The 26,222-nt window shown below is 34.2% G+C and overlaps 1 protein-coding gene across 1 annotated transcript in view; it reads right to left on the bottom strand.

Moving 5' to 3' along the window:
* B3galt1 (beta-1,3-galactosyltransferase 1) overlaps positions 1–24,550 on the bottom strand; it is a 344,119-nt gene extending 319,569 nt beyond the window's left edge. The window contains exon 1 of the mRNA XM_004857608.3: positions 24,461–24,550. The gene's annotated coding sequence lies outside the window, so the exon portion shown is untranslated. The remainder of the gene's footprint in view (positions 1–24,460) is intronic.
* Positions 24,551–26,222: the final 1,672 nt, after the last annotated feature.

Below are 26,222 nucleotides of genomic sequence, written 5' to 3'. Positions count from 1 at the left end.
AAAACCTTTGGATTAGTAATAAGAGACTTGAAAAACTTAAAAATTTTTAACCTAGCAACCTCAGTCCTCAGACTAAATAACCAATGAAAAATTTGGGCAGATTTTTAGATATGAAGATGTTCACTATACGATTCTTTCCAATAATTAACAAATAAAAATAAAATCAACCATAATTCTGAGATTTGGATAACTGTTAAGAAATCACAGTATATATCTAAAATGCAATATTATATAGTCATTAAAGTGGTATTTTTGAAGAGCAACTGATAGAAAATTATTATGGAACAAGCAAAAAGCAGGTTACACCTTTACATGTATATTTATTTACATTTTTTATTTTAATATATTTTTTCTTGAAAAGACTAAAAATTTGATAACATAATTATGTTCTTTGACAAAGACTATAAATACTTCCATATTTTCATTTTATTTGGACTTTTATATATTTTCCAAATTCTTTACAATTACTAAGTTTTCACCATAGATTTAAAAAATTTAAAATATTGAGTACTTGAAATTTAATATATTCAATAAGCTTAAAATTAAATTCTATTTATTAATTTTATTCTCAATACATCAACAACTGGCTAATATGTAGAAAACATATGGTGTATATAAAATATACTTTCAATATCTATGTTGATTCCTTAAGATTTGCCATATTGAAAACAAACAAGTTAAAATTACATTTAATTTTACTGTTTATCTTATATGTATCTCATGGAAACATAAGCTGGTATTACTCAGTTTGAAAGAACAGTTAGAGCAATTAAAGTATAATTCTTAATAACTGTTTTGTCAGGGGGGCCATTTCTTAATTATATTAAGCATTCTAATTATCTGATCTGTCCTAGGTATGCCCACTGATTCTAATTGGTTTCCATTGGTGTAGAGCTAAAGGAGAAATGAGCTAATTCCATGCCCCACTTAAGTTCTTATTTAAGTGAGGATATGCGGACTCATGAAATGATGCTGTCAGAGGCCAGTTGACAAGTCACATGCTCCAATGTTTTGAAATTTATATTTGTGGGCTGGGGACGTAGCTCAGTGGCACAGCACCTGCCTGACAAGTGTGAAGTCCTGAGTTCTATCCCTGGTAAAAAATAAATAAATAAATAAATAAATAAATAAATAAATAAATAAATAAAATAATAATAATAATAAAATTATATTTGTGTTCTCTACCAAAGAAGTAAAGCTTGCTTTGTCACAAGCTCTTTATAACTAAAATACTCATTTTCTTTCTTAAGAATTTCAAGGATTCAAATTATGACTATTGAATAATGGTTTTCTTCTACACATGACTACCCTACATTGAAATCAAACCTGCAATTCTAATCTCATTAACACCCTACTCTAACCATTTTAGTTGACTCCTGCTTACTTATTAAAAAAATCAGCAAACGGAAAATTATTTCCTTAAAGTTAATGTAAATTAACATTAATCATTTTATTGTTTCCAGCAAAAGCCTCATAATGAAATATATTGAAGTTACTAGACCTTTACACAAATTGTTTGGACTCATACAAGAAACACATTTAAAATTTGATGTACAGAGTAACTGAATAAGAAAAATCTTTGCAGCATTAAGATAAAATGTGAAAGAATAAAACAAATATGTACTGAATACTGAATATTTGCTCTATATAAATAACAGAAAACAGATGCGTTGGTAAAAATTCAGCATTCAGTAGATAGTTCATGTGAACACCAGTCTTGGGAAATGATTTTTTTGTTTTTGTTTTTTGGTTTGTTCGTTTGCTTTTTGAGATAGGGTCTCACTATGCAGCTCAGACTTACCTTGAACTCGCTCTGTAACCAAGGCTGGATTAGAACTCGCAGTGACCCTTTTGCCTCAGCCTCCCAAGTGCTGGGATGACAGGCATGCACCACCACGCCCAGGAGGGAAATGATGTTTCAAAGATAGGTGTCTGAGATACTCAGATGAAAATCTGGAACACAGTCTGATAATTTGCTGTCCATCAGCCAACTTCTTATTCTCTATTTGTTAGGATTTCCCAGATTTGTCAATGTGCTACTAGGCACCTGAAGAAAAATACTCAATTCCTGATCCTCTCTCTTCTTACAGTCTTAACTTTTCTCCTTGCCCTGAGAAAATATCAATTCCTGGAAACCACTTATGATCAAAGTTCTATTGATGCAAGCACATTGCATCCTCTAATCAAGAAATCCATGGGAAGAAGAGTTTACAGATATTGGGATCAAATGATATCATACTGGTGTAATTAAGCACTTTTTATAGAATGCCACACAGTCAGACATATGGCTCATAAGACTAAAGATAAGGATTTTATCATACAATTGTTTTGAACTGAGCAATAGACTAACTTATGGAAACAGTTACTTTGTCCATGTAAATGCAGCTGGTGTCTACAGAATTATTCATAAACCTCTGCCAAGGAATGTAGATAATCATGGTAAATGGCAGAAGATCATGTCCACTACAAAGCAAGGTTAAGCTTTCATTTTTAGTTGTCTGCTGTCTGCTGAATCTTTAGAGAAACTTGCAGTTCACCTTAATTAAATTAGATAATGCAGTTCATGGTTGTTTCTGGACCACTGCTCTTTTTAGTCTAATGGAAATCAATGAGAGAGTAAGAGGCTTACTTATAAAGCAGGAAATAAAAACTGCATATAAAATTTCAGAAGACCATTTCTTGATTACATGGGCAGTTTATAACTGGCTAGAATTGGTTAACAATAGAAATTACTTCAGCATAGTATTTGCTATATTTAACTCTTTTCTGACTGAAAAATTTTTTGCATTGAGACGATCTTATAACTTTTATAAAAGTTATTTATTTCCACTAGAAGATACAAAAGCTTTCTTTGTAGATGACCTAGGGCTGCTCCTACTAACCTGTTGAGCCTCAAGGGAAGGACGGATTTTGAGTATCAAATTTCTTTCTACATACATAGAAAAAAATCCATCAATATGCCAAGATAGGAAGCGGTAACTATCTTTTTTTTGGTACCGGAGATGGAACTCGGGACCTTGCGCTTGCGAGGCAGGCAGCGGCACCACTGAGCTAAATCCCCGGCCAGTAACTATCTTTTTTTTAAAAGAAGAAAATCCAGTTGACCAGAGTCTGCATCTCTTCCTCCATTTCACAGAAACAATTACTCAAATATTTATCAAGCATCTAATATATGTTAGACTTTTCTATATGCAGATATGTAAATAAAGAAAAAACCCTCCACAACAACCCAATTCCCATCTCTGAAATATTTATCATGTTGTAGTGTAGACAGTGAGGAATAGTAAATGTTATCCTATAAAGAAGTACTCATATGTCACTTAGGATGAGCAAGTAACTTCTACAGGGGTGGTCACAAGATGCAAGAAAGGAGTGAATGTTGAAGAGCAAGTAGGAGTTCCTGAGATACACCAAAGAGTGCTCAATGGGCCTGAGCAGGTCATTATGGCCGCAGTGTAAATATTTGTTCCTGGGCTGGATAAGACTGTGATACAAAAAAAAAAAAGCAATAACAGAAATATAACAACAACAACAACAACAAAAATAAAGTCTCATAGTTTCTATTTGGCCCAGGCATTGTTCTGGACATGTTGGTTGCCAAAGGTGATAGGTATCTTGGTCAGAGTTAATGGAGTAGTAAGCATGATCTTGTATACCACAGTGTGACATAGAACCACTGAAAATTTCTCATTAAAAACAAAACTTAGATTTATATTCCAGATAACTCTTAGGCAGAAGGGTAAGGATGGCTAGGAAAGAATCTCAACAGTGGCAGGGGACTGATGGAGGCAGCTGTTGCATTAATCTAAATGAGAAATTTAGGATATGTGCTGCCAAAGCAAGGACCTAAAGAAGAAATCAACAAGGGCTTGATAGAAGGCAGAGGGCAGGTGACAAATGTCCCTCAGCAGAAAAAAAGTTCTTTTAAATGTGTCAGCATATCTAACTGAATCTTCCAGCTATATACAATATCACAGGCAGTTAAATAGAGGATCTGGAAGGCAAAAAAATAGGTCAAAAGAGAAAAACTATGAATGAACAAACACAAAAACAATGGCAAAAAGAAGATAAAATCCATTCCACCTAATCTTTACTTCTGAATTGTATTTCTAGAATACCCTAGATAGAAAGATCTAGAAAATATATGCAGGTTTGTCTTGTGATCTTTAAAAAAGGCCAGTATTTATGTATGCATGCACGTCTGTATGCATGTATGTGCTAGGGATTGATCCCAGGGCTTTCAAACTGAGCTACATCTACCAACCCTTTATAATTTTTTTTTTTTTAATTTTGAGACAGAGGCTTGCCAAGTTGCCCAGGCTGGACTTGAACTTGCGATCCTTCTGCCTTCACCTCCCAGAGTGCTGGGATTAGACACCTGTGCAGTCAAGCCGAGCCATAAAACTGGCTTTTAAATTATTGGTCAGCTAGAATATCCTTCAATTATATAACCTAAAGATTATTTTATAATAAAAATATTTTGATTTCCCAGTAAAGTGCAGAGATTGACTAGGTAAATATGACCCAAAGAGGGTCCAGAATATAAGTCATTACATCATATATCTCAGAATAAAGTTTTTAGTTGAACTTGCTTTATGACACATTTAATTTCCTTAGGAAAGTAAAGTAATTGAAGGTAGTTTAAGATCAAAGCAAAGCGAACATAAATATTCCATTCTAGATGACTTTATACTCAGTGTAAAGACAAAATAATAAATAGCTGCATATCACTTGAGGTAGTAATGTGCTCACAGAGGCACTTTTCAGCATTTTGATTTATGCTTGACTATGATTTTATGGTTTATCAGTTGATGCTTAATCAGTAGGGCTATGTTAACTAAAACTATTCAGTGGCTCTTGGGGGAGAATTCTTTTGTAAGTTTCAGTATAAACAGGAAGACAATTTGAGGTAAACATCTTCTCATTTCAAGTGTTTGCTTTTTAAAGGAAGCTTGATTGGGCTTAAGCATGCTAAATGGAATAATAACCTTTGAAGTAGCTATGTATATCAGTTTTGTATCTAGCTGAAATTTATTTACCTCCTTATCCCTAGAAGAAATCCTCTAAATGTTTCTCCAAGCCACATTAGGTTAGGTCTGGTTGAAGATACTGTTTTTGTTACTAAGTATTACTTAGATGACAAAATACAGTACCATTAAAGTAAAACCTTGTAAAATAAATATCTGGGTGACAATAATAAATATAGTCTACTTTCTAAATTATCAAAATATTCATAATATTGGGTCGGGGATTTAGCTCAGTGGTTCTGCCGCCTGTCTCACAAGCTCAAGGACCTGAGTTTGATCCCCGGTACCAAAAAATAAAACAAAACAAAACAAAAATATTCATAATCTTGTTTTTAATTAAACTTTCATTCTATTTTTAAGAAAACATATAAATCATGATAATAATGGAAGAAAAATAATGATTATATGAGAAATTATAGCAGTTTGCATTTATTAACCAGCTATAATTATTTTTTCACTTTTCAGTTTTTCTTTATAACTTTATGAAGTAGATATTATTATTCTCATATGACAGAAAAAACATTGGCTTTAAGAGTTTCTATTTTTAATCTATATTTCGAAAGTTATGAGTCAAGATTAACTTTCCTACAGTTAATATTTCATCACTCTATATCATTTACATTATTCAGTTATAAACAAAACATTAATACCCTATTATTCTCCATTGCATCAAATCAGATGCACTGCCAGTTATTAACATATTATGCTTCAGCTCCAAATGTACTTGTTTATACTTGGCTCTGTGATGTGAAGGCTGAGACACTGAACTTAATTTCTCCTTTGCTGTTTGGCTTCTAAGGATATTCTCTCGATAGGGAACATTACAGAGAGATTGAAAGAAAGGAGGGGATAATGAAAGGACATCATTCTTCCTGTTTTCTTGCAGAGCACCTTAGCTGGTTGACAATCATCTTATGTTCAAAAATTAATATCATTCTAGGAAATTTCACTGATTTCTTAGTTTCAGACATTTTATTTTTCTCTTACAAAATGGAATAATCGATATCTTCTTTAAAATGTTGGTAAAGAAATTTAGTTCATAAAATATTTATCTATTTTGGAAATGTTCTCAAACTTAAAAATCAAGTATAGTTTATTTTTAGGATAGAACAAGGAATATAAATTTATAGCAGTAGAAATATAATGAAACCAAAACTGTACCTTCTTTGGCAATCTCTTTTTTCACTTTTTATGGTACACATTTTCAACATAAAAATAAAAAGAATAGGATAATAAGTCTATACATTAAATATAATCTCATTTCACTGTTTGTTGGTTTGAATTTATTTATTCCCATCCCTACTTTTATTTTTACTTTATTTTTGTTTAAAGGTATTTTTATATTTTAGAAATCTTCCCCTTTTGCATGAGCTCTCTCAACATCTATCTCTAAAAGATAATAATTTAAAAAATGTTTGCCATTGCTTTGTTCAAATTAAAATCAAGAATGTCTATGCTTGTACTTGTTTGTTGCATCTCTTCTACCTCTAATATTCACCTCCTTTCTCTCCCTTTTTATATTACAGAGTATAAAATACAATTTAAAGAAGAAGCTATGACAGCAAACATCTTTTTTTAACACCTCATATTGGTGAAAACCTTTCAGCATTTTCTACAAAATCAGATGAAGAAACAAGGTCATTTATCTTGTAAAATTTTTGCTATTTTATATATAGCTGATTACCTCTTGTATCATCTAACTTATTTCTGAATCCTCCAGATTTTCTGGAAACCAGTAGTTTGATCTAGAGTTTGAATTCACCTTAATTTAAATTTTTTTTGGTATACATACTCTATACAATACTGTGAATACTTCCAAGCAATTAGGGAAGAAATAATAGTAGTTTAATAATAGTAGAAATAATAATAGTTTCCTTTGAATGTAAATGTTTCTAAATATAATGTCATAGATATTTATATTTATACATGAATTATATAAGTAATATGATAAAATGTAAATTTACATTCTTATTATAAATATAAAATACATAGAAATGTAATATTATACAAATTTATATAATCAATTTAAAACAAAGTAGGTTTATTCCAAGAATGCATTATTGATTTGACATTATTCAATATACATTATTCAATATATTTCATCACATTGATAGAATAAAAGAAAATATTTTAATATATACATAAATATTTGATAAAGTTCAAAATTTGTTCCTGATAACTTATAGCATACTAATAATGTAAAGAATAAATTATTATTGATAATGTATTTCTACAGAAGCATCTAAAGCAGCTATCATAATTAATGGCAAAATACTGAATTTTTTTCGCCTAATTCTGAGAATGACAAAATGGTGGTTGATAGTTCAACATCTATTTCAAAATTGCACTTTTGGTTCAAAGGGTGTTACTAATTTGACAGTTTGCTCTCCTTCCTAATTTTTTCTACATAAAGCTATCCCTTCTTATCATATCATATATGTATAGTAGTACCTTGGTTCACGAACTTAATTTGTTCCACTATTTTGGGAAAGATGGCCGCCCTAGTGTTTGCCACCTGATGCAGGGTTCCCAAGCAGAAGCAAACTTTGGCCCAATGGTTCTGTTCACAAACTGAATTGTTCATGAACAGAAGCGTCTGTGTACCGAGGTACGTATTACTGTATTTTATTCTATTTTCTATATTTTTAGTTGTTAGAATGTGAGCTCCATGAAAAAGAGGACTTTGTCTATTTTCATTGCTGTTTCCCTCATGTCTGGCATGAGGAAGGTGCTCAGTAATAAATGTATTTTCAATGAATGAAATTAACAAGCTCAAAATGCTTTTTTATATTAAGTTCTAGTCTACCTTCTTAATTATCATTATATTTTTATAAAATTAATTTTCCTTTCTCTTTAGTGACTTTGTCTGAATATAAATTATTTGGAAAACAGAGGCGATAGAAAACAAATCCACCTACCACTCAGTGATAATTCCTTCCTAATATTTGGAAGATTTTCCTGATTTAAAAAAATCTATATGAAAATATATGCATTCAGAGTATCTAAAATTACCCGGATTTTGAAACTAATATACTTATTGCTTTCCATGGCTTTGCTCATTGGTTACTGAATGAGTGAACACAATTAATTTAACTATTTTCTTTCATTTGATCCTTTTCAATGTCTTCTTATTAAATGGAATAATTATTATAACAAACATCCTCTAGCATTTCTATGATTACTCCACAGGGCAATTTACATAAACCTAAATTTCTAAATAAAATAGTATGCATAATTAAAGACTCATAATTAACATTTACTCCTCCACTTTTAACTCTAGTGCTATTTTAGTTTTCCTTTTTCTATCTCTTTTCATTTTCCTGATTATAAAATCCTATTTCATGGCGTTAAATACTATTTATATGCTAATGATCTCCAAATTTATACCTACATTCTAGATATCTTCCTGAATTCCACATTCATACAGACAATTTTGTTATATCCCTTTGTAAATATGCCCATGGTGATCCCAGTAGATACAAATGGTATTTGCTGGTGGGAAGTCCTTATCTTTAGAATGCTTTTAGTGGGATGTATGTTGAAATGCTAATGTTGAAAAACCCCAACAAAATAAGAACCGATGCCTATGGAATTATAAAGGCATAGCTCCATGAAAAAAATCACATAAGCTACGAAATTGAAGAGATATAAGAAGATGCTTCATAACTGAAAGACATCTTCTGTGCCAGCAGTGTGTCACATATACTCCTTCAAAGTCACAACCTGAACCAGGGCCTGTGCTCAGACAATTCTAGGACATGCTAAGCAGGACATGGTATAGCAAGCTGCACTTGGTAGTTTCTCACCTTTCCAAGGGAAAGGCTACTAATGCTATCCATGTTTTATTGGCAAACTTCATGCTGGGAAATATCTGTAATTTATCTTGTATCTGCTTTGACAATCTGACTCTTGATTTTATTTCATTTTTCAGGTCTAACAATCAGCACATCCTACCATATCTACCTTCAAACTATGTCTGCGATTCTCCTACTTTTCTTTCCAACACATCGCCATCAGTTCTCTCTCAATTTTGCTAGCTTTCTGCATAACATCTGTACTTCTGCTCTCTTTCATTCTATTCTCTACACAGCAGCCAGAGCAATTAATTCTTTAAAAATTTAAGAGGATCATGTCAATCCTTTTCCTAAACCTTCAAATCTTTCATATTTTTCTGAACAAAAATCAAGTTCCATTTAATGAACTACAGAGTTTGGGTGATTTTGAAATCTCCGTAATTTTTCTGACCATACCCTCGACTCCTCTGCCCCAGTTCACACTATCCTGGGCACACTGGAATTTTTGGTCAATGATAATAAATATCTCTTTTTAAAAAGGTCTTCTTTGGCCATCTTAATACAATCACAATTTCATCTCCAACATTTTCTATCCACTTTCCCTGGTTTTTTTCCTTAGCAATTATCACTTTTTATATATTTTCTTTATATATTTTCTTTCTTTATTATATTTGTTATTGTTACCTTCACTACAATGTAAGCTCCTATAGATAAAAATTGTAGTTCTTTGCTGTTATTTGTTATTTCAAGAGTTGAGAAAAGTGTGATACTGTATATAAGTGTTCAATACGTATGTGTTGTTTAATTTGAATTTTACTATAAGTGAGGGTGAATTTTAGTATACACTTACCAGCCATTTTACTTTGTTTTATATTAACTACTTACGATTTGTCTCATGTTTCTTCCAGAATGTTTATTATTTTTACATATTGACTTGTAAGAACTCTCTGTATGTGTATGCTATTAAATATTTTTTAAGTTGCAATGCAGTTTTACTCTGAAAGGACTGCTTTTCTTTGTCTCCCCCATCTCAGGTAAAGAAGTCAGTGGATGTTCCAAGTGACATTCATCCTTCCAGTTGTTATGATGAAGAAAACCCTGACATTTATTTTTAACTCTCTCTGAACAAAAGGGTCAACAATAAACCTAAAATTTGTTTTCTCCCTTAATCCATCTGAGAAAGAGATTACCTCATTAAATTCTTGTCTAAATATGTTAGTGACAATCCTTGAAAATGTATTTTCTTTCAATTTTTAAAATTTATCTTGTTTAGGAAATAAATAGTACCATATGCCATCTCCCAAACATTGAATAACTTTGTTTCTATATTGAACTATTTAATGTTTTATAAGACATATTTTGGAACATGCCAGTCATGTGCAATTTTTGACACTTAGGAGTCCTAAAAAATGAATTCATCTTCATCTTTAGAGTAGAACTTTTACTATCCACTGATGGGAAAACATTGCTAAAAAGCATCTTTAAATTCAGTTATTTTGAATAAAAATGAACTTTTACTGTTATGGGTTACATGTTAGCCACCCACCCCTTTCTATGTTTAAATCCTAACCTCCAATGTGATGGTATTAAAGTGTGGGGCATTCAGGGTGGTATTAGGGTGTGGGGCTTTGGAGAAGTGATGTTCTGGAGAGTGGACCCTCCAGGGATGAGATTAGTATTCTTATAAAAGGGACACCAGGGAGTTCTTTTTCTTTTATGTCATGTGAGGGTGCAAGAAGTTGGTAGTCTACATGCTGGAAGTGGGCCTGATTATGCTGCTATCCTGACCGCAGACTTCCAGTTTCCAGAACTGTAAAAAATAAATTTCTGTTACTGATAATCCACCTAGTCTATAGCACTTTGTTATAGCAGCCTGAATGAAGACATTTTCTAACTACAATATTTTGTCCTTAGAAATTAAGGAAATATGAATTATTTAATATTTAACAGTTACTAAATACAATAGTCAAGGGCTTTGTGCACATAGTTTTATGAACTATTTAGTACATTTAATTCTCTCCTAGTGTTTGTTAGCTATTGATATATAGTACAATATAGTAATGCAATTTTCCTCCTAAGTTAATAAATGTTTCATCCAGTACATTTTCCTAAATAATTCTCTATAATTCTGTGTTTTTAATTTCACATTTAATTTACTCTACCTTTTTTATATTCACCTAGTTTGTTACTGGAATTTCTCTTCTGTCCCGCTGACCTTTCTGTTCCTGTGGCAGAACTAAATTTTTTTAATGATGAATTATTTTTCTTTAAGAAATATATGTCAACTTCTTTATTACTGTTTTTTAAATGTCAGTTGTATAGTGTTAGTCTTGTTGAAGCACACTATGATCATGGCCCTCAGCTTTTAGTGACTGTACATCTAATACTGAATATCAGCCCAGAGTGATAGCTATGTAGTCTTGCCTTGTTGCTCTGTCTGGGCTGATCATCTAGTCATTCTCTTCATGCACACTACACTCCAGTCAGTGAAACTAGATGTTTGTGTTATATGCTATGGAACATATAACCTTGCATTTGCTCTAATTTTCCTACCCAGAATAACCTTCTCCACTATCTAATCCAACCCATACTTTATAGGCAAATAACATGGCATTTAATCTATATTTCTATTATGTCATGTATTACTTGATTTGCATGATTTATCTCCTAAAGTCCTGGTATGTTCCAAGTCTTATTTACCTCCCTGAAAACTTAGCGCTTGCATACTTGAATGACTCAATATGTATGATACCTGCTACACTTTACTATATATGGTTTTATCTCTTTCCTTGTCCCATAAAAGTTGGTTTAATTAATTTTTTTTCCATCAGGTCATCAACTTTCTTGCCTAAAACTTTTCCCTAAGTATATTTGGAGTCCATTTTTTTCTTATAAGTCCTGGTAATTCATTTTGCAGGAAACCAAATTGTATTGTAAATCATCTTGTAGGTAGTCTTTCATTTTGCATAGTGTCCTTCCTTTTTCTTTCAAAGTCATTCATTCAATTCAAGAATACAAAATCTCTACTCCATACATTTTACTGTAGTACATACCATTGAGGTAAAGATGAAAAAGACCAAAAGACTTAAAGGGCAGCAGCCATATGGAAAGACAGGCCTGCCTTGGGGCCTTATGACCTGTGTGTGAAGAGTTAAAATATTTAAATTTGTTATTGGTGCACAGAGGATAGAGAATCTATGTCTGCTAAGGGGTACCAGGAAAGACTTCATAGATGTATATTGCTTAAATTGTTCAAATTTTAGCAAAGAATGGAGCTAGTGTGTGTGTCCCTATGACAATTTGCTCAGCAGAGACTTGTATTATTGTTTTTCCCAGGATCTCACGAAGTATTTTTGGACTGTAGGTAGCGCTCATCATGCTGTCTTGAATATGTGCTCAAATTCCACACCTCATGATGAAGTATATTAGCCTTATAAATATCTACTCGCATGCTCTCCATAGAGAACAAGATGTTGTACTCCATTCGCCATCCCTTTGAAGACTCTACTCAAGCTTTTGGAGTCTAACATTGGCAAAACTGTGAATGTCAACAATATTAAGAGGAAGAGCTCTGAAGATGTTTTTTCAGATCTTACAGGCTTGATAGAAGTCTGTTTCTCAGAAAACTTTCACTGGTTCTGTCACACTTAAAATTCTTTTGTTCATATTATTTTAGTTCAAATGTATTTTTAATAGTTAATATATTTATGTGATTCAAATTTAGGAGATAATAGTCTATAAAATATATTTAGTAAAAAGTTTCCTTTGCACCTCTTCTTTTTTTTTTTTTTTTTTTGGTGGTACAGGGGATCGAACTTAAGACCTTGGCAGACAGGCACTGAGCTATACCCTGGCCTTCTGTCTCTTCATTTTAATAATTACCTGTCCTTTTCAAAGTCAGTCAGCATAACCAGCATTGTCTAATCTCAACACATCCTTTGCACATATATAGATCACTTATATTGTATTCTCTTTTACTTCTACTTACACAGATGGTAGTATATCATACATACTAGTCTCTATCTTGTTTTGTTCACTTAATACATTTTAGAGATATCTCCACATTTGTATATAGACAAATATGTACTTATTCTCTTGAATTACGTTTCATTGAAGTATCATAATTTAATGCCAGCTATCAACAGAAATTGAAGGAAACTTTCTGATAAACTATTTTCTTTCTGTGTTTTCTTTATCACTAGTTTAAGAGAAAAGAAACATCTTTATGTGCCAAGTAGTTTTATAATTTGCTTCCCCATGAAAACCAATCACAATGCAAAGAAACAAAAGCAATACCTTTAAGGTCATTTGTTTTCAGATTATGAATACTGGCTAGTGCTTATTTTTATAGTTGACATATAATTGCATACAATGTCTAATCGAGCTACTTATGAAAAATTCTCTGCTAGAATTGTATCCATTCCAATTCAATGTTCTGCACAGTCTCAGGAAATGATTATCACTAAATAAATAAGGCCAACTAAATAATAGACACTCATATCTATAGATTTGGCACAGAGTTTTTAAAAAAACTTCATTGTGATTCAAGTGTAGCTTCTACATTCTTGGAGTATTTTAACTTCTTCATTATTGGTAGTAATCAATCTGCTTTAGAATTATACCCAATGCATATTAACATAGGGAGCCAGGCAATTCTTGATGATGATGCTGCAATTCTGTTGCTTAGCACTTATTTCTAAGTCTCCATTCTGTTTTATAAACAGGCAATGTGCATTCATTCAACACTGAATACAGACAAAGTACCTTGAATTCAAAGGTTTCAAAGATAAGTTAGAAAGATGAATACCTAGAATATAAGTAAATAAATGGATGTGTTGTGTAAATGGAACCTTTGTATGTAAGAATGGTACATAATAAAAGTACATTTGAAATTTCACCACAATGGAGACAATCACAATTTCATAAGTCTTAAGTAAACAGGCATCTAGAAATACAGAATGGTATTAAAGAGATTGTATGATTTTAAAATTGAAACGGAAAGTCTACTCTGAAATGAGGTTGTCAGTGGTGGTATCATGAAGACCAAATAGTCATTTGGCGAAGAGTAACTGGTGGACGTTTTAGATGGAAGGAATTTGTTGGAAGTGATGTAATATAAGGTACATTCAGGAAAGTTTAAATTCAGTAGTTTGCCCAAAGTATTTAAGTTGTGTTGGGAAGTACATGATGCTACCACTGGAAATGTAGGTTACAGATCATTGTTTAGTTCCGAGCTATTGCCTTTTTACATTATCTCATAAAATATGATATAGATGTTTTAAATAGACTTTAAAGAATCTAGAATAATAAAAACTGAATAGTAAGCATTTTCTACTTTTCTGCTTATGTTCAGGAGAAGTGTCATTTGTGGTTTGATGAAGGAAGTAGATATTCTGTAGGTCTTGTTTTGAAGTACATGTCTCCTTGAACTTTGCAAAAATAATGACCTACAAAGGCCCAATAGTACTAGCCACAGCTTGCAATAGCTAGTTGAATCTGTCCTTGGTTGGGTAAGAAGAAGGGCTATGAAGAGAACATTTCAGAAGTTTAAGTGGACAGTATGTCAATAACCTTAACTTTAAAAGAATCATGAAGTAGCTTGTTACAAAACATACATTGAAATCCTATGTATTTGCATTTGTGGTCCTACAGTTTTTTCCAGGAAACTTTCCAATGACTCTATCCCTACAACATACTGGTTGTTTTTCCTTGGATGCTTCTGTTGTCTTCACCAATTTTTTTTCCTGGGGATTCCTCAGCATTCTGACATCAAGACACTCTGTTACCTCTGCTCTTTCACTTTGTTCTTTTCTTTATAATGTTTTTCATTAATAGTAATTGTGAAAAGATTGATTAAATTTTTAATAAATAATTGTTGAAAGAATGAATGAACTGGGGCTGGGGATGTAGTTCAGTGGCCCCATGCCTGCCTGGCAAGCACAGGGTTCTGAATTCAATACCCAATACCCGCCCCGCCCCCCCCCAAAGAATGAATGAATCATCCATAGTCTTTTATCAGTTGCTTCTATTTAAAGAAGAGAACAATGGAATGTAGAGTCATGTGAGACCTCACGCTTAATCCACTAGTATGCTTAAAACGTCAAAGCATTAACATTTTAGGGGCTTAGAACAGAAATGACACTCTAGAGTCTTGCCATAAAGACAAGACATAAATGTTATGCTCAGTTCATTCATGTACCTGTCGCAAGCTCAACACTGCTTTGAAGGATTAATGCCAAGACATAAGTAGGCACTTCAAGGTAAAGTCCACGGTATTTGATTACTACAAGAGCAGCCCAGTGATGCCTCAGCCATTCTTTTTTGCTAGCATGGATATGTTAATTAGGATTTCTGAGAGATGTCTTCAGGAGCAAAAAGGCTTCAAAATTTGGGAAAGATCAAATTGATTTCATATACACATTACAAGTAAAAGACAGGTATAAAATGCATATTGTCTTTTTTTTCTTTTTGTAAATAAAATGTATGGGTGGTTTATCTTGTTTTGTTGCTGCCTTTGAGTTTGTACTTGAAAATCAGGAAATACTTTTGAAAATATATTGAAAGACTTAAATGGGAAATAAAACCTTGAGAACTGAAAATTAGAAAACTTGAAAAAAAAAAGTGTTCAAACATAGCAATAAAAATCAGTCAAGAGTTCAAATAATCCTTGTTTTGTGAATTCAAGCTTATTCCCATTTACTTTGAAGACTCTGCACCCCATATATACAAAGTGCCCTGATGGTTGCACTTTAATTTATTAAAATACATCTTAAAGTTGATTACCTCATTGTTTCTTTAAATGCCCATTTTAAAATGTACCCTATTGCTATTTTAGGAATTTATCAGCAAACCAATGATGTAATCTAAGTGACTCAAATTATGGTCTCTCTATCACAGATAGGAAGATAGACTTGATACCATAAAGAATTGTGGTTCTAACAATCAACTGTTATTAATGAACTAATAATTAATTACATTATTGAGATCAACTTCTTCTCATGGATCTTTTTCAAAAGATTATGTTACTCACCTCAGGAGAAAGATAAAATCAGAAAGTGAATTAAAAATTCCAATATCATTAGCCAAAAGAGGGTCAGCCATGTTGATCTTTCTATGTACTAGCAATGTATTCAAGAATTATTGCAGCTCATAAAAAATATCAGTGAGAAAATATGCTTATTTTAATAACAAGCCCAAAATGAACAGTTTTTTTCCTCCTAAATCAAGCGATAAGATATGTGCTTGATACTCTTGATTGTCGACGGGTCTGGATGAAGAAGACACTCTTAGGGAGGTGACTGGATTGGGAAGGCACTAACCTCATCAATGGTAACTCACTGCAAGTTCATAGCTGATTACGTTATTAGACAAGAGACCTAGTTGGAAGAAGTGGGTCTTGGGGTGTGACCTCCGGGACTATATGTAGTTCTTGACCCCTTCCTCTCTGGCTCTTCCCCTGCCCTTGTTTCCAGGATGCTAGAGTTAGGCAGCTTTCCTAAACTACACTCTTCTGTTATGTTTCTGCCTTGGAACCAGCCCATCATGGACCAAAACCTATGAAGTCAGTAGCCAAAATAAACCTCTCCTGCTTTAAACTAGCTATACCATCGTTTTTTGTTGCAGTAATGAAATGTTAATACAAAATTCCAGTGTAGCCCAGAGCCTCTTATATGCAGTAGTTTTCATTATTCTAGTAAAGGTACAACTGAAAACTCCAGATGTGGCTGGTCCCTGGTCCCACAATTCAGAAAAAAGGAAAAAAAAAAAAAAAAAGAAAAGAATTTGCTCTAAAAGTCTTTTGGTGACACCCAAAGGAATGTTTCCTGATTAGCTGTCATTTAAAATGGTGAAATAAATGTGGACAGTTATATTGAACCCATAGTTTAGAATCACCACTGAAAAAAGTGAACCTGTAATTGTCTGGTCATTATTTGACCAATATTTTAACAATTTCTAAAGAATTATTCTTGCCTTCTCTTCTCTGCAACTGATGGCTCAGGTAAATAAACCCATTAGGATTTCACTTCTTTAAATTAAGATTGGCAGAGGCTGCGGAAGCTTTTGCAAAACTGTGTCTCCCATCCTGAGAGTCCTTAGAGGCTTTTAGCAGGAACTATTAAATTGTTCCTGTGAGGCTATTGTGACATTAAGTGGATGTTTTTCTCAGAAAGATTCAGATGCAAAAAGGTGAAGTGGTGTTCCCAAAGTAACAAAAACCATTTTGCTTCTCTTTGGATCAGATCTCACATGCACACACGTACACCCACACACGTGCACCTGGCGCCCCCACATCCAGATTTTGCTTAAATATCCCACGGGTAGAACAGATCAGGGTGGTTTCACTATGGTGCCTCCAGATGACAGCCCAGCCACAAACACATCTGATTTACTTCCATCCTCCACCCAAATTATCCTTTTGTTGATCTTTGCTGGGAAAGGGAAAACATAATTTATTTCAGACTTTAATGTGGAGGCTTTTGAATGTTTGATAAATGTAATTTTCTCTCTTACTTTGCTTCCATAGAGCATGAGTCTTAAGTAGTTAGTGACTGCAGCAAAAAATCATATGCCTGTTTCTGTGCTTATAAAAATTAAGTATTCTGTTTTTGATGCAATTACAATGACTAATAGAAATAAAAAGCTTTTAAAAAGCCTTTATTTTAAGTAACCACTTCTTCTGTTGCCAGATTTGCTGCCAAATACCACAATTCAACTCTCTTCCTCTTAATATAATATGCCAATTTTTTCTTGAGTTAAGATTTTTACTGCTGAAACCCTGAGTCTCATAATATCAAATATACTATATGTCTATCTTCATTTCCGGATAGACATTTTTCCGCTTCTAATGAACAAAAGCAGTAGCACTGCCTTAAAAAAAAATTTTTAGGCCAATGCCTTCAAGGAAAAATTTATATTTATTACAGAATATGAAAATCTAGACCTTATGTTTTGCATTTGAAACATAAAAATGTAAGTATCAAATAGTAAATAATAAAAAATAACATGCAACTAGTGCAGCTAGAACTTTGCATTTGCTGACAAATGTAGCCAAATTAATTGTGGAAAAAAGCAGATTAATTAAAAGCAATGAGAATCTCATCATGTTGCAATTATAGGAATTACATAGTTCCTTTAATATAAAATGGGAGTAAAAATAAATATCAAAGTGAAACCACCAAGTCAAAAAAATGACAATAAAATTGCCTAGGTCTTACACACAGACTAAGAAGGCTGTTTTGTAATTATTTTAAATGGAGACACCGCTCTCCTGTTTAAAATGAAAATATTCTTCAAACAAGTAACACATTGATTTAAATTCACACTGCTTTGAAATTATAAAAGACTGATGATTGAAGCTTTCTTGAGAGCAGGTTTTAATAGGGGGTGTGCTGATGGGGATCTGAAGGGAGAAGAAAGAGAAAGGGCAAGGGATTCACCTTGAATATACATTTGATCTCCTTCAGAAAGTTCCTTACAGACCACTGTAGAATTCCAAATAACTCCTGCCATCTATCATGCCAACTTTAACACACTTTCTCTCATAAGCCCAACCTTTGGTTATATTGTGATGTGTTATCTTTTAAATGTCTAATCTCTCACCTCTTTAAAGCACTTTTTCTGGTAGCCTTGTTACATAACATAGGAAGATATTTTAATAAATTAATTCTGCTTTATAAAGACAGCAGGAACCAAAGCTGACTGTACCAATTTTCTAAATCCTTGATTTCCATATACTCCTTTTCATTAAAATTCTAACAGAGATGTATTGAATCATTTAATGCTATGTTTTAATTCTGACAAACCTCTAAAAATATCCAGTAAGAACCTATTAAAACTATCACATATTGACAGCCTCCACTCTTAATCCTATTTTAACCATGTGTTTCTTTGGGCTTTTTGAAGAAAAATAAGCAATGTGTCACATTAAAAAAGCCTTGTGCATTAATAAAACCCATGTTTTGATAATGAGCTGAAGAAAGGTAGGGAATTTCTACAAATCGAGCAATACCACAATATCACTCCCCCAAAGTACACAGAGATCTCAATTCTTCAACACCTCAGTTCTGTACCTTGTTATGGAATCAGAGCAGATGGGGAAGAGCAAAGGGGAAGCACACGGTGTACACACCTTCAGTTTGAATTCTAACATATTTCATTTTAGTCTTTCAAATTTGTCAACACTTTTTACCAGAGACAGATTTGAAACCATTATTAACATATCTTAAGTGTGGAGTAGAAAACTAACATGCTACTTGCATAGCCAGCATGGTGTTGAACACCTGTAATCCCAGCACTTGGAAGGCTGCAGCATGAGGATCCTTAACTCAAGGCCAGCCTGGGACACATAGCAAGTTCAAGGCTGGCCTGGACTACATAACAAAACATTATATACAGCCTCTGTAAAATACTACTATGTTTTCCAAGCTCACATCTTTCCTGTATGTAGTATGTAGTATGTAGTGTATGAAGCAAGACTTCCTATATATTTTGGAATCCTATATTCTCAACTAGTTAAAACCATAGCAGGGGCTCCCTTGAAATTATCCTTCCAATTCTCTCTAACTTTTGATGAAGAGAAGGCTCATGGAGATGTTGCAGCTAAACATTTCTTTAGATTTACAGAACCCATATGGCCTTTGAAACACTCAACTTAGTAATGGGCTACAAGAGGTTGAAATCCATTGCGATGTTTAGAAGAAGATACACGCCCACTATGCCACTTAGAAAGACCCTGCCTCCTCTGCTCCACATAAAAACCTTTTCAACGTGCAGTTCAAAAATATAGAACTTTTTTGGTTTCTTTTTTGGGGAATGGGGTGCATATTAGTTATACAGAGTACTGGGTTTTGCTGTGACATATTCATATATGCATCTCACATACGTTGAGGTGCCAGTCCTTCCATCTTTTTCAGGGCCAGCCTGGAATAAAGCTGACAAACCTGACTGCTTTCCACGCTTACTCTTCTCTTGAATATTGATACTTGAGCAGCCGGTGCGGGGCCAGGACATTGGATTCGGGTTTCAGAGTTGCTCTCTCTAGGATCATCAATGGCCTTCATAACTCCAATGTCCCTTCTCCCAACTCCATTGGTCTTTCAATTTCCCCACCATTATTCTCCTGAATATTTTTGTTGTATTTGGCAACTTGGAGTCTCATTTTCTTAGCTGATCTGTCTCTCCTCGGCTTCAAGAGGAAGCGTGATAATCCTTGCCTTCTCAGACTTTCCAATCTCCTGCCTTCCTTAATTGACTTTAACTCTGGGCATGGCCCAAGGGTGACTTCTTAATTCACTCTTTTATCTCTTTTGTCCTCAAAAACCCCCTGAATGACTCTGGTCTAAAATAGAACTGCCCAGTAAGAAAGGTCCATTTCAGTAGGCAGAAAATATATGAAAAAATGTTTAACATCTTTAGCCATCAGGGAAATGGAAATCAAAACTACTATGAGATTCTATCTCACCCTACTCACAATAGCTATCATTAAGAATCCAAAAAAACAACAAATGCTGGAAAGCATGACTTGGTAGGTAGAGGAATCTTTATATACTGGGATGGAATGTAAATTAGTACAGCTACTATCAAAATTAGGATAGAGGTTCCTTAAAAAAATAAAAATAGAGCTACCATTTGATCCACCTATACCATTCATTAGTATATTTCTGAAAGAATTAAAGTCAGCATATAATATGCTGTATACTTATGTTTATTGCAGTGATACTTGCAAACCTATGCTTATTGCAGTACAATTCACAATAGCTAAACAATGGTAATAGCCTAGGTGTATGTCTAATAGATGAATAAAGAAAATGTGGTATATGCACATTATTCACCCACAAAGATGAATGAAATAATGCCATTTGCAGGAAAAAGGATGGAACCAGAGATGATGTAAAGTAAAATAAGCTAGACACAGAAAGTCAAATATTATATTTTTTCTTACATGTAGAATCTAAAAAAAATTAAAATAACATGAAAGTGTAAGGGGGGGAGGATAGAAAAGAGAAAAGGGGAAGGATAATAACAGAAAGGAAATGGTCAAAGCATGTCATATGCATGTAAATATGCCCAAGTAAAACCCATTATTCTGTATAACTGATGAGGATTTATTTTAAAAACTCCATTTTAGTATATGGTGTATTTGAGCATCATGCCTTGTGTTAGATTTTCAATTCAAAATATGGCTGTTCCTCAAACCTCTTTCTTTGCCTTCTGCCTGGAATACCCTTGCTCAGGGCATGAGCTCCCTCACTCACCTTCTTCAAATATTTGCCCAAATCTCACCTTGTTGGTGAGGCCTCTTCCTTCTGCCATGTTTGATATTGTGACCTGTGTCTCACTGTCCCAGTTTCCTTTCTCTGCTCAAGTTTGTATGCCTCTATAACATTTCCAAATTGTAACATGTTAAACTCATTTTAATTATGCTCATTAGTTATTATTTTTTTGTTTATTGAAATTCATGGCATAAAAATAACAGAAATTTATTCCTCACAGTTCTGGAGGCCCTAATCTGAAATCAGGGTTCCAGCATATTTGGTCCTGGTAAGGGCCCTTCTATGGTGGATGCAGACTACCAATCTCTCTTGTTAGGAGAGGCAGAGAAAGTTAGCCAGCCCCTTAGCCTCTTCTTACAAGTCTGCTTGGGCCAGGGGTTTAGCTTAATGGTGCCCCACCCGCCTCGAGAAACACAAGGTCCTGAGTTCCATCCCTGGTATTAGAAAAAAGAAGTACAAGCCTGCTAGCTAATATTAATACCTTCCAAAGGTCTCAAGTTCTAATACTATCCCTTTGGAGATTAAGATTTCAACATAAGAATTCTAGAGAAGACAGTCTGTCCATAGCATACTGGTAGAATACGTTCTCTATTTTGTGGTGGTCACAATGGCATAGAACATTGACTGGCACTTGGTAGCTGATCAATAACTATGAACCTAACTGAGTTCAAAAACTTCTCTATTATCTACCACCCCCCTTCCCCCAGCCTTCCCTAGGCTGCCAACAGCCTAGTCCAGGGTTCTACTCATGGTAATTAGCTTATTAGCATGCTAATTGTATTTCTTGCTTTCTGTCTTTTTAATCCATCTCCTTTAATGTTGGCTGATTTTCTTCTTAAAACCTAAATTTATCTTCCTCTTATCCTTCTTAGAAGCCTTCACTGTAAGCATAAGTCAAAACTCCTTATTCTGGAATTTAAGGCTCTGCTCAGTATGACTATCAGATTCAGCCTCATCTATCCACTCAGTCAATTCTTAAGAAGCTAGTCTTTTTTTTTTTTCATTAAGAAATATTTGTTGCCCTCCAGTCTTATGATCTATATGTTATAATTTACAGTCAATTTAGATAACGTGAACTGAAACAAAGAAAATTTAAACAACAATATTTGTACTCAAAAGGAAGCTAAAACTCATAAGAAAAGCACTTGGTCCATTCACTCTGGAATATGTGGTCCCATCACTGAAATGCCTCTCACCTCCACTTTTGTGCTCTGGGAGAGCAATTCATATCTATATTCAAAGGTTCGACTTACTCTGTGATCGATTCTGTATATTTTAAAAGATGTTTTAACGATGACAAATAAGGAACGTTTTGTCCTTCTATAAATATTCTGATATACTTTCCTTCATTGTATCCCTTTTGATTATAAGAAACACTCCTCTGGGCCAGGTGTGGTGGGACAACCCCCCCACCCCCACCCGCTGATTTGTAGATTATATATACATGCTATCTTATTCAAAAATTCTGACTGACGATTCCTAGGAGGCACCTCTGCCTCAAAACCTGGACGCAACTTGGAGGAAAAGGGTGGGAAGGGAGCTGAGTATCTACAGCAGAGGATTAGGGTCCTGGACAGGAAAGCAGGCTGGGATCCTCGAGTCAACATGCTTCACCATCTCTAAGTGTTCCAAGATCTCACCTTCACACCACTTCTAGTCTTCACTTGAAGGTGGTTCACATCAAAATTCAAAATTTAAATAACAAATATGTACAAATTGAATACATACTATGTTTTGTGGCATCATATAGAACAAAAGTTGTAAATTGAACCATTGTAAGTAGAAGATCATCTGTACAAAAATTAGGGATGCTTAATTTGATGTGGTTTATATATAACACTGTTCTTCATGGCAGAAAGCTAGCACTGAATAGCGTCAAACATGGATTACTTTAATATCAAGATCTATAGCATATGCAAACTTCATACAAACAAAATAACGATGTGCTCTACATATTTTCATTTCTTTTTTTAAAAATTTTTAATTTTTTTTTAATATTTTCATTTCAATGATGTATTATTAGAAGACTTTTTTACTATTATGAGATGCTCACGGGTCAAGATAACATTGGTTGAGGACCTGACTCTTCAGAACAATGCAGTGGAGGTTTAACTCCATTCTAGGGAAAGACTCAGGTTCCCTATTAATTCATATTCAATCCTTACAAGAACTCTTTGTCCATCTTTTCCTAGCCCATGGCACCCACCATCCATCGCTGCTCCTTGAGTTGCTGACCACCCCCTCTGATGTGTCTCAATAATTAGTGGTAGGCTTGGGCAGGCTTTTGTCTTTGCCCAACTGAGGCTCTGACCTCCAGTCCCCAGTTTACCTGGTAAAATGTCTTTGTCTTTTATCCCTCACTGTACCTCTCAAGCAGGCAGCTGTGGGATTTGGCCAGTCCCCAGTAGAACAAAACTTCTGGTAAAATGGTAAAACAACTCCTAGAATCATGAATTGTGACCAGAGACTATTTTCTGCCAGTCTTCCTTTAGTGATACCATGGGCATTCCAGTTTTTCCCTCTTATTTCTGAGGTGCCTTAGGTGTGGGATATGTGGTGATACTGATGGTACAGATGTCAGAGTGCATAGGCCCCATGACTCTGAAATCTACCATGGTTCAGTGTTCGGTTAGGTTTTGAGTCAGGCCTCAAGTCATTGAATCCTTAATCATTTCCTGAATGGCTACACCATGATAATAGAATCAGAGCTTATGCAGAATAGACAAGAAATCTCAAAGTACACAACTATCTTAGATTGTAGGGCATCTCGTGATCCCTTGGGCAGACTTTGTCTTGTGTAAGCTTTCCCACAGCCCTGGGAGACAAGAGGTCCTGCCCAAGCTGAGATGTGGCCCCCGGGGCCTGTAGAGGGGAGCTTCTTTATCACCGTGCGGATGAGCAGAGAAAAGGAAAAGGTTCTAAGTTGAAACTACGTAGACAAGCGGGATAGGTGGTATCTGGCAATCTTTGATAAAACTAAATTCATGTGGAAATTTCAGACCCCAAAAGCCATTTTTTATCTAAAACCTTCTCTAAATCCAGATTTCAATTTTAGAGATGTACAAAAAGCACGAAACCCTGTGAAGATTTCAGAACACAAAGCATCTATTGCTCCCCAGCAGAGCTCCCTACACCATGTGTGGCCAGATTGGTGCTTTGCAATTATCCTGGCTGCTATGAATCACCTGACTTCAAATGTAAGGATAACATATGCTGAGCCATTACTTTTGAACATACTTCACATGGGAGATACAAATCATGAAATGCTACAGGGCTATAAACAAATTCAAAGTACAATTAGTATTTCTGATAATATTGTCTATTAGTATATTACAGTTTCATACCAAAGACAGGAATCATTTGTTACCTTATGATGAAAACTTCTGCAGTCCTATCAGGGTAAAGCACTGAATCCCTCCACCCTTTGATTGAGTAATTTTTGAAGTGCCTCCAGTAGATCTAAGGGAAAAGAAAAATATATAAGGAACATTAGAAAGCTTTAGTCAACATGAGCTTTTATTGTAAGTTGTTCAAATTCTTATTTTGCTATAATATAAAATTTCCACATATCTTGCAACAAACTGTCTTGCACAAAATAATTAGCATTTGGAGAAGACATAAATCTGAAGGTAACTTTCTTTCTTACACAATTATAATCTACCCCTTATTTAATCATGAATGAATGTCTTTTCCTGTCAAAGAGTCATTCTTAAGTATTTTCCACAATGATTTGCTTATTTTTTCCTAGACAAAATTTTACTTTGTGGCCTCATTAGTAATAGTAAGAATTTTTCCAAGAGAAACGGAATATTAGGTCTACATAATCCTTCTCTGTGGCTTCCCTAAGACTGTTTTATTACTTTGCTCTACTAAGAGATAAACTAGCACATTTTGGCCCCTAATCTCCTATACTTACATTTTTTTGACCTAAAAATCCCTACCAGGGCCCTAAGTACCCCATCAAGTCTATAATAACGTTGACCTGATCCAGTAAAAAGTATGCTCTGCCAGCATGTTCTGTAAGATAGCCTTCCATCAACACAAAGTTCCAGCCATCCTTTTTTGGAACTAGCAAAGAAAATAAGCTGGCTTTGGCAGTCGATCACAGACTGCTCTAATTCAATGAAATCCATTTTCCACAGGCTTTCCTTGGCAAGCGTCTTCTCTCTGCCTGCAAACTGACTATGTTTCTTTGTAAACTTACTTAGCAATTCTACTTAAACACCACCCTTTATAGCCCTAAAGAGTTACCACTATTATTACTGAAAATATATTTTAAAGAAGACTTTCAGTATAATATTTTTTGGGAACTCTTAACCTTAGTGCATCATCATCCACAGAAGTGTTTGGGGAAACAGGATGCCACTGGCATAGTAATGTGTAACACTGGAAAGGTCTGGAAGCCCAGGCTGTACTACCGGCTCTAGAATGTGCCCCATTGATCTGCTTGCTTTCTCAAATAATCTGCTTATGAAGGCTCTTATTACAGTGATGTGAGTTTGATGTCCTGTCCAAACTCTACTTATAAGAATCATTCTGCATATCTTTGGAATTTGTAAGAGCAAGTCACTAGAAACTGAGAAAGGTGGGACAAATAAGCGCTTCAAGAACAGGCATACAGCAGGTTTTGTTGTTATTGTTGTTTAAAGTAACACAGTCTTTCATTATTTATGGGTAATTTTCCTTTTTAACAGGTGTATATTAATTATAGAGAATAGTGAGTTTCCTTTTTGGCATAGTCTTGTATCCCTGTAACATACTTCGGTCATTTCCCCACCCCTCCCATTACCCTTGTATCCTTTCCTCCCCCTTCTCCAAATCTCTTCCCATTCTCTAGTAGTCTCAGCAGGGGTAATTTCTTGATTCTCATTAATCCAGTTAAATGTTTAAAAGAATAGTATGTATAAATCAAAATACCTTAAAATCGAGTGAGACACATAAAAAGGATATTCTTTATGGGGATATTTATATGAAGTTTTAGGAAAGGCAAAAATAAGGTATAATAATCATCAGAACAATTGCTGTAAGGGATTAATTACAATTTAGTAGGAGGGGACTTTCTATAATAATAGAAAAATTATATGTATTAATAGATAATGGTTACCTGAGTACATACAACTGATAAAACT

Source organism: Heterocephalus glaber, unplaced genomic scaffold, assembly GCF_053883595.1.
Source record: "Heterocephalus glaber isolate CG9 unplaced genomic scaffold, H.glaber_assembly_v1.0 deba00000347, whole genome shotgun sequence".
Taxonomy (NCBI): Eukaryota; Metazoa; Chordata; class Mammalia; order Rodentia; family Bathyergidae; genus Heterocephalus; species Heterocephalus glaber.
This window is presented reverse-complemented; position numbering and strand designations above follow the sequence as displayed.